Source organism: Anolis carolinensis, chromosome 3 (genome assembly GCF_035594765.1).
Source record: "Anolis carolinensis isolate JA03-04 chromosome 3, rAnoCar3.1.pri, whole genome shotgun sequence".
In the NCBI taxonomy this organism is placed as follows: Eukaryota; Metazoa; Chordata; class Lepidosauria; order Squamata; family Dactyloidae; genus Anolis; species Anolis carolinensis.
In genome coordinates, this window is record NC_085843.1 from 175,589,789 (window position 1) to 175,600,030 (window position 10,242).

Below are 10,242 nucleotides of genomic sequence, written 5' to 3' on the forward strand. Positions count from 1 at the left end.
ACACAATTACTATAACAAAACAGTAATGAAATTTTGTTAGTCTCGTTATAGAAACAAAAATTTTCACTAGGTATGCTTTAGAAACACTTTAGAAACAAAGCACCAGCACCCCCAGTTTTGTAATGACCTTTGAACCATTTTTAATGGATTGCACATCCCTAGTGTTTACCATGCATGGAGGGGATGATGGACAGATTGACCAGAAAACGATTTTCTTGTGCCATTGTCCCATTGAAATACCTATGGCTAATCATTTTTCTGACTTGAAATCTATGTGAAAGGCAAGACACTTGGTGTTGATTGATATTGCAAATGCTGCATCAAGGAGTTTTGGAAGTCTTCATGTTGTGACAGTAGAGCCCTGGGTTAACACCGCTAACATTGTCCATTTCTCTCTATTGCTATAAGAAAACAGCAGAAGAGAGGAGCAATGTCTCAGTGGGAGAACATGAAGTTCTATTCAGTAAGCTTTGTTTGAAATTACTGACATCTCTACTGAGCAGGGATGTCAGTAATTTCCTAGAGAGGAATCTAGAGAAATTACTGTAAGTAGGAATTCAAACACAGTACAACCCGCATGAGAATACATTCTTGAAAGCAGGAAACCATGGATAACAGTGAACCTTACAGAATAACTTCTGCTGTTGTCTTAAGGGACCTCGATAATTCCTCTCTATGAATTTGCTAGGTGCACCAGAGTGACTATATTATAATGTCCATCAGAAGCAAGCCATAGAATTGCCTGGAGGAACTAGAAAATTCATAGAGAGGACATATTTTGTTGGATGTTGGCAGGTGAAATTGGTATTGGTCACATGGGTACAGGGGTTGTACTGTATAGTTATGGTACTATGCATAGCATGAAAAGGCATAAAGAAATCCAGTAGTACCTTTGAGATTACAGCCCTCTTCACATGGGACATTTTTGTGTCATTTTGCCACTTTTATGTGTGACTTGGACAGGGCCTGTTGTGCGCCATCACATGATATATGGCAGGCCTTGCCCACATTCCTCCCAAGGTAGGGAGGAAATTGTTGTTTGGGTACCTCCAACGCAGCTACCCACACTTTCCTCCACTTTTTGTCATGTGATGGCAGAAAGGGCAGCGGGGCAATGCATGTTGCTGAGCACTGCTGCCCTTTTTGACATCTGATGGGTCAGGGAAAGGGTGCCAACGCACCTTGTCCTGTCCCCATCATGTGATGAGGGTAGGAGGGAGGGCACATGGGGTGACACCCTCATGCCTTTCCTTTAGCAGTGCAATGGCCCATCGAACACATGACCTCTGGTAGGGCATTTAGCTAGAACAGATAAAGGTGACTTGTGGCGGCCTAGACATTATTGAGCTGCATCTCCCATCCACCCTAGTTTGCACTGATAATAATCAATTATGATGGGAGTTGAAGTTCAGCAACATCTGGATAGCTTACAGTTGTCCACCCCAAGTAGACAGTGTACCAGCATAAGGCAACTCCATGTTTTCACAAATTATTATGTTAAGCTCATTGCAGCTTTGGCTAGTCAAAACTTTTGATCTACTCAAATATCATCTTTGCTGTCTCTTCCTCCTGGCTGTACACTACTACTCTCTCTCTCTGCAAAGATACAGAATGGGGGATGCCTGGCTAGACAGCAGTACATGTGAAAAAGATCTTGGAGTCCTTGTGGACAACAAGTTAAACATGAGCCAACCATGTGATGCGGCAGCTAAAAAAGCCAATGGGATTCTGGCCTGCATCAATAGGGGAATAGCGTCTAGATCCAGGGAAGTTATGCTCCCCCTCTATTCTGCCTTGGTCAGACCACACCTGGAATACTGTGTCCAATTTTGGGCACCGCAGTTGAAGGGAGATGTTGACAAGCTGGAAAGCGTCCAGAGGAGGGCGACTAAAATGATTAAGGGTCTGGAGAACAAGCCCTATGAGGAGCGGCTTAAAGAGCTGGGCATGTTTAGCCTGCAGAAGAGAAGGCTGAGAGGAGACATGATAGCCATGTACAAATATGTGAGGGGAAGTCATAGGGAGGAGGGAGCAAGCTTGTTTTCTGCGGCCCTGCAGACTAGGACACGGAACAATGGCTTCAAACTACAGGAAAGGAGATTCCACCTGAACATCAGGAAGAACTTCCTCACTGTGAGAGCTGTTCGACAGTGGAACTCCCTCCCCCAGGCCGTGGTAGAGGCTCCTTCTTTGGAGGCTTTTAAACAGAGGCTGGATGGCCATCTGTCAGGGGTGCTTTGAATGCGATTTCCTGCTTCTTAGCAGGGGGTTGGACTGGATGGCCCATGAGGTCTCTTCCAACTCTACTATTCTATGATTCTATGATTCTATGATTCTTCTCCTCCTCCTTCGCCTCCCCTTTTTCTCTTAAATGTTCTAACATCTCTTCCCCATAGCCTTTCTTGTCCTGTTAAATTCACTTTCATTTCTTTCCTCTCCCTCAATACGTACATCCTCTGTTCATAATAGTATCACCCCAGAGGTCCTTGTATTCCACAAGCTGGGTTTCTGACATTTCCATGTTTTTCAATATTTAGTTTTTACTGATTTTGCCAAATGAAGGGAAAGGGGCTATAAAGATGCTTTCAGCAACACAGTGTGCGGCCAGCTAATTTTTGTTTGCATCCTTGAAAAAAGGTTTCCTATGTTATAGCCTATATTTCTTTCATATCTTCATCACCTGGGTCCCTACCTTTAAATTGGTTGACTACCAGCCTTTCTTCCTTTCAATCATCTTAAACTGTAACTTAGCTTGTCACCTGGCCACCTTAGGTAAGGAGATCCAGAGTCTTTGTGACATCTGCCACCATTGCACCAATTGCCATCATAACTCTCAAGGCTCTTGAACCTTCTTTGTGATTGTTGCTAGGTATGGTATTGACCACAATTGGCTTCAAAGCTATTGGTGTCATAAAGGCCCTCCACAAGGAGACAACTGTAATCCATTCTTCTATGCAGTTTCTATGCAAAGGACTGTCTCAGGCTTTTTCTACACTTCCATCTTATCTGCTTTTCACTGGATTGTATGAATCTACACTGTTGGAAATGGTAACCTTCTACAAGCCTCCTATACTCCTATTTGTTATGTATATAATTGAGATCGCTTGTTATATTGTACTAGCTGTGCCCAGCCATGCGTTGCTCTGGTGAAGTATGGTGGTATGGGAAATAAAGTATTGAGGAATTGGTGGTAGTTAAGGTAAAGGGTAAACGTTTTCCCCTGACATTAAGTCCAGTCGTGTCTGACTCTGGGGGTTGATGCTCATCTCCATTTCTAAGTCGAAGAGCCGGCATTGTCCGTAGACTCCTCCAAGGTCATGTGAGATGACTGCATGGAACGACATTACCTTCCCACCGGGGCAGTACCTATTGATGCACTCACATTTGTATGTTTTTGAACTTCTGGGTTGGCAGAAGCTGGGGCTAACAGTGGGGGCTCTCTCCTCTCCCCCAATTCAAACCTGCAGCCTTTTGGTCCAGAAGTTCAGCAGGTCAGCGCTTTAACACGCTGCGCCATTAGGGGATATTACTTCCTAAAGGTTGTGAATATACAATATTTCTGATTGTTTTTGTTTTTTTTTGTCTGTTGGAGGCAAGTATGAATGTTGCAATTAGGAAAAATGATTAGGATGTAATGGCCTTGCAGCTTTAAAGCCTGGCTGTTTCCTCCCTGAGTGAATTTTTTGTTGGGAGGTGTTAGCTGACACTGATTGTTTCCTGTCTGGAATTCCCTTGTTTTCAGAGTGGTGTTTTTTGCGATATTTTATGTGCTTCTACTGTCTGTAGCCCTGGGAAAACAGAGGATTTGCTAGACTTTGATGATGGGAATACTTTGTTGGGAGGTGTAATAATAATAGTAATGATAGTAATAATAGTAATGATAGTAATAATAATGACTTTGGTAATACACAATGCTTCACTCCCTTCTCAGCTTCCTTTCTGGAAGAATCCGTTCTTGGGAGGTGTTAGCTGGCCCTGATTGTTTCCTTTGTGGAATTTCCAATTTCCCTGCTTTCAGAATGTTGGTCTTTATTTATCACGATATATTGAAAACATTGACTACAAAAATGTGTTGGATAATCCAGAATGTTGGATAAGCAAGTGTTGGATAAGTGAGACTCTACTGTAATTACTACATAGCATTACTGCACATGGAACTACTTTTTCTGTCAAATTTGTTGTATAATATGATGTTTTGGTGCTTAATTTGTATAATCATTACCTAATTTGATGTTTAATCGGCTTTTCCTGAATCCCTTCTTATTATCCAACATATTCACTTATCCTGCCGGCCTGTTTATGCTGGTTAAGTGAGACTCTTCTGTATATTGATAATCTTATATTATCTGCTTAGAACTGGATTATATGAGGCCCCTTCTTCACAGCTGTATAAAATGCATACTGAAGTGGATTATATGGTAGTGTAGAGTCAAGATAATCCAGTGCAAAGCAGATAATATAAGATTATAAATGGGTTATATAGCTGTGTGGAAGGGCCTTGAGTCTACACTGCCATATAATCCAGTGCAAATTAGATAATCTGTGGAAGAGGCCTAAATCTGCCTGTCCTCTAATTGAACCCTGGCTGTCCCTTGGCTGAGTTGGTTGCTAGGAGACGAAGTGGGCAGAGATTAGCCCTCTAAACTGGCAGCAATTGGATAAAAACAATTATTGCTCTCCCTCTAATTAGGACTTTATTTTTCTTTTCTTTTTGTTGTATCAACCTAGAGGTGTGGATGATGGGTTGTGTTGTCAAATTTCGAGGTTGGGGGGCCTGTAGTTTTGTTGTTTTGTCCAGTGCCCTGATTCCATCACTCTTTTATATATATAGAAGATGTATATGTTTGGTATGCAATTTTCCCCTTAACTCTATGTTATTTGAGGTTGTAGGAGGGATCACACACCATGTGACCAGATCTGGGACTATTCAGAGACTCTATTTTAGAAGTCTGCATAGTTGCGTATAGTATAGTAGTCAGTATGAAGTCTGTACAGTAGAGCAGAGTATAGTAATCAGTATGCATTAGAAGTTAGTTGAGTACAGCATGCATCAGAAGATAATGTTGTTCTGTATGCACCAGAGAAGAGACTGAAACAAAATGCTTAAAGAACAGACTGTTTAAATTTTGAACCAATAAGCTGTACCTGTATGCTGAATACATGAAGTTTTGTAAGTAAATCAACTATGTTAACTATTAATGAAAACTACTTTTTTGTCTCTTGGGAACATTAAAAGCAATATATTTCATAGGGGAGTAGATGTTTTCTTTTGGGCAACTGAAACAACACTTCTGAAGATCTGCTATATATTTTATGTATTGGTATATCTTTGTTCCTAATAGTTCAAAGAGAAAACCAGGGATATAAGTCTAACAACTGGGAAACCTAAATTGCCTTATATGATACTAGTGGATATTTACCACAAAGGAGAAGATTAACTCAAACAAGTTTTTAACTCTTCTCAGGAAGATCATACTTTACAAAACCCCCTCGATGGATTGTCACCTTGTCGTGGTGAGGGGCCTTGCTTTTTCCGATGAATCTGCGGGCACAACCACTGGATTCATGCACTCACAGAAGTGGCTGCAGGGGAGGTTCCAGACCAAACACAATCTGAAGACCCAAAGACCTCAACAGTGGAGCAGGTGGAGGATAACATGGTACATGTTACAATGGCTGTGAAGGCGGAAGAAGGCTGCAACAGACTGAGAAGCCACTCTCATTGTGTTAACCACACCACTGCTGGAACCTCACTCTGTGAAGACTTTGTGTTGACCAGCCGTGCACCGACCTCCACACATTAAAAAAAATCACGCACAGGCATCTTCCAACAAAAATAAAAACAAACCTACAAAAGTCCCATGGCGATCAGCGAGTGGCGATGGGGCAGGACTGTGAAATCTGTGTCACAGACTGGCACATGGGCGGTGGATATGGACTCAGTCACTCTACCTCAAGCAGCCCTTTTTAGGATCCGCTCTGCTCACCCCACATGGGGAAGGGGCCCTAAACATAGTCTGCCTCTCTTATCCCTGACTGGACTGCCGCGTCCAGAGGGGTCACCACTCTGCGGCCAAAAAAGAGAAATGAACTTTGGAACATGGAACATACGGACACTGTTGGATAACAATGACAGCGAACTCCCCGAACGCAGGACTGCTATCATTGCAAGGGAGATGGGACACTTTAAGATTGACATAGCAGCCCTTCAGGAGACCCGAAGAGCAGGAGAGGGACAGCTGAAGGAAGAAAAAAGGAGGCTACATCTTGTTCTGGAAGGGACTGCCTGAAGAAGAGTGAAGAATACACGGAGTTGGCTTTGCTATCAGAAATGACATGGTGAAGCACCTGACTGAAGTACCCACTGGCATCAATGAACGACTCTCAAACCTCCGAATTAACCTTGCCAAAAACCAACAGGCAACCATCATATGTGCCTATGCACCAACTGTAGATGCTGATGAAGACATCAAGGAAAATTTTTATTGTCAGCTGGATACCATCCTATCAGAGATACCTAAGAAGAACAAAATCATCCTCCTGGGGGACTTTAATGCAAGAGTCGGACGGGACTCCGACCTGTGGTCAGGGATCATAGGAAAAGACGGGGTCGGAAACAGCAACTCGAATGGCATCTTGCTTCTCGCCAAATGCGGAGAGCACAACCTTGTCATCACCAACACGCTCTTCCGCCAGAAAAACAAGCTCAAGACATCATGGAAGCACCCCTGGTCAAAGCATTGGCACCTCTTGGGCTATGTAATTACACGCGCCAGTGACCACTACGATGTGCTTCTCACAAGAGCCATGACAGGTGCCGATGACTGCTGGATGAACCACAGGTTAATCCAATCCATGATGGCTATCAAGAACATCACCAAACGCAGTCTCCAAGGAAGAAAAACAAAGCGTAAAATGAACACCCAAGCCCTTCAGGAGCCTTCCAAACGAGCCCTTCTCCAAACAACACTCAAGGATCATCTACCCACAGAACACCCCAAAAATGTTGAGGAACATTGGAACAAACTGAAGACCTCCATCATCACAGCCTGCGAAGAAACCATTGGATACCAAACTAAGAAACATAGACTGGTTTGATGATAACGACAAAGAGATCACAAAGAGATCCTTTTGATAACAAAAGGAAAGCCTTCCAAACATGGCAGAGAGACACGAACCGTGCTGCCAAGAAAAAGATCTATATCAGTGCAAAAGCTGAGGTCCAAAGAAGGACCAGAGAACTCAAGAACATCTGGTGGACAAAGAAGGCTGAAGAAATCCAACACTTTGCAGATACCCATGATGCTCAGGGATTTTTCAAAGCCACAAAGATCATTTACGGACCAAATAACCATGGCATAGAGCCTCTATGCTCATCAGATGGAACCAAAATTCTGAAGGACAAAACATCAATTGCACTACATTGCACTACATTGGAAAGAGCACTACCAGAACCTGCTGAATTGCAGCTCCAATGTGGCCGAAGAGACCCTCTCACAAATCCCGCAACAACAAACATGGGATGAGCTTGAAGTTAGCAATGTCATCAGCCAAAAAAACAAAAAAACAAAAAAACAAAAACAAAGCCAGTGGACCTGTTGGGATCCCTGCTGAAATCTTCAAAATGGGTGGACCTGAGCTGATACAACAACTCCACCAGCTCATTGAAAGGTTGTGGGTGATCGAGAAAATCCCAGCAGACTTCAAGGATGCCAACATCATCACCCTTTTCAAGAAAGGGGATAGAACGGACTGCGGGAACTATTGCGGTATCTCCCTTTTAACCTCCGCTGGGAAAATCCTCGCAAGAATCCTTGCAAACCGCCATCTCCCTGTCTCAGAAGACACCCTCCCAGAATCCCAGAATGGCTTCCGTCCCTCCAGAGGAATAGTGGACATGATCTTCACTGCTCGACAGCTCCAAGAAAAATGCAGGGAACAAAACCAACCTCTGTACATGGCATTCATTGACCTTGCAAAGGCATTCAACACAGTGAATCGCAGCGCTCTCTGGACCATCCTCCAAAAAATCGGATGCCCTGACAAATTTGTGAACATCCTGCGGCTCCTCCATGATGACATGATGGCAACAGTCTTGGACAGCAACGGCTTCCAAAGTGACCCATTTAAGGTGGAATCAGGTGTCAAGCAGGGATGTGTTACTGCCCCTACCTTATTTCCACTCCTTCATCGCTATGATACTTCACCTTGTTGATGGGAAGCTTCCCACCGGAGTGGAAATCATCTATCGGACAGATGGCAAGCTATTTAACCTCAGCAGACTGAAAGCCAAAACCAAGGTCACCACAACATCTGTTATAGAACTCCAATATGCCGATGACAACATAGTCTGTGCACACTCAGAAGAAGACGTACAAGCCACTCTAAACACCTTCACAGAAGCATACAAGAAGCTTGGCCTCTCATTGAACATCGAGAAAACCAAAGTGCTCTTGCAACAGGCACCAGCTAACCCCTCTGCAATGCCAGGAATACAGCTTAATGGTGTCACATTAGAAAACATTGACCATTTCCACTACCTTGGCAGCCACCTCTCCACAAAAGTCAACATTGACACTGAAATACAACACCACCTGAGCTCTGCGAGTGCAGCATTTTTCAGAATGAAGCATAGAGTGTTTGATGATCGGGACATCCATAGAGATACCAAGGTGCTTGTTTATAAAGCCATTGTCCTCCCAACCCTGCTCTACACCTGTGAAACGTGGACAGTCTACAGATGTCACACTCAATTCCTGGAGCGTTTCCATCAGCGCTGCCTCAGAAAAATCCTGCAAATCTCTTGGGAAGACAGGGGGACAAATGTCAGCGTGCTGGAAGAAGCAAAGACCACCAGCATTGAAGCGATGCTCCTACGCCATCAACTCCGCTGGACTGGCCATGTTGTCCGAATGCCCGATTACCATCTCCCAAAGCAGTTGCTCTACTCCGAACTCAAGAACGGGAAACGTAATGTTGGTTGGCAGGAAAAGAGATTTAAAGATGGGCTTAAAGCCAACCTTAAAAACTGTGGCATAGACACTGAGAACTAGGAAGCCCTGGCCCTTGTGTGCTCTAATTAGAGGTCAGCTGTGACCAGCAGTGCTGTGGAGTTCGAAGAGGCACAAATGGAGGGCTTAAGAGAGAAACGTGCCAAGAGGAAGGAGCGTCAAGCCAACCCTGACGGGGACCGCCTTACGCCTGGAACTGATGTCTTCATGCGGGAGAACATGCAGATCAAGATTAGGTCTCTTCAGCCATCTATGGACACACCCCCAAGGTGGAGGACAATCATCCTCGAACTACAAGGGATTGCCTAAGAAAGTAAAAAAAGTCAGTACTTTACAAAAAGGTTATGATTATTACAAAATAGTGTGAATGCCAACTGATCTTCAAAAAAGGTCATGCTTCCAAATGGCTATGGAGATTCTGGTTTTCCAAAAGGTTATGGTCTCTAAAAAGTCATGCCTTTCCAAAATACCCTGCCATATAATCCAGTTCAAAGCAAACAATCTGGATTTTATATGGCAGGATAGAAGGGACTTCAGTGAATGCCCCTTCTATCTTGCCATATAGAATGCCCTTCTATCCTGCCATTCTTCAAATGGATTATTCCCCTTGACTTCAATGAGGAGATGGATAAGCATGGACGTTTTGAGTCTGACCACAAATATGCAGGTTCTGTATATTTTGATCCCAGTCCTCAACACCCTATTTGGGCTTGAATAATTTTCTTCAGATATAGATTCAATCACTGCTGATATAGGATATTTTAGTGGTTGTGTTTGAAAAGGGAGAAATATTATAACTCATAATTATTGGCAAAGACAAAATGCCTGTTAGAAACATTCAGCATGTCTGACAAAGACATGAAAAACAAAAGGCACTGAGTAATTTTCAGCGTGTTCAATTGCCTCTAAATTACATCAGATTTGGAGCAGCAAATATATAAAATGAAAAAAATGGGGTGAAAAAGGGAGAGAGGGTAGGGAGGAGGGAGTAAAGAACTGTAGAAATAATGTTGCTCACTGCTTGTTGAAGCAGCTTAGTTTTCAGAAACAACTTTCCAGTGACTTAGCAATGTAAATATTGTATCATGAGGAATCCATGTTCCTCCAGTAATGTAACATTATGCCCCATGACAGCATCCTCAGGAGGTAATGCAGCAGCTCTGATTCTTGTGCTGCAGTCCATAAAGCTTCAATGTTTAATGTATGCTATTAAGACGTTTTCTGTGTTTCA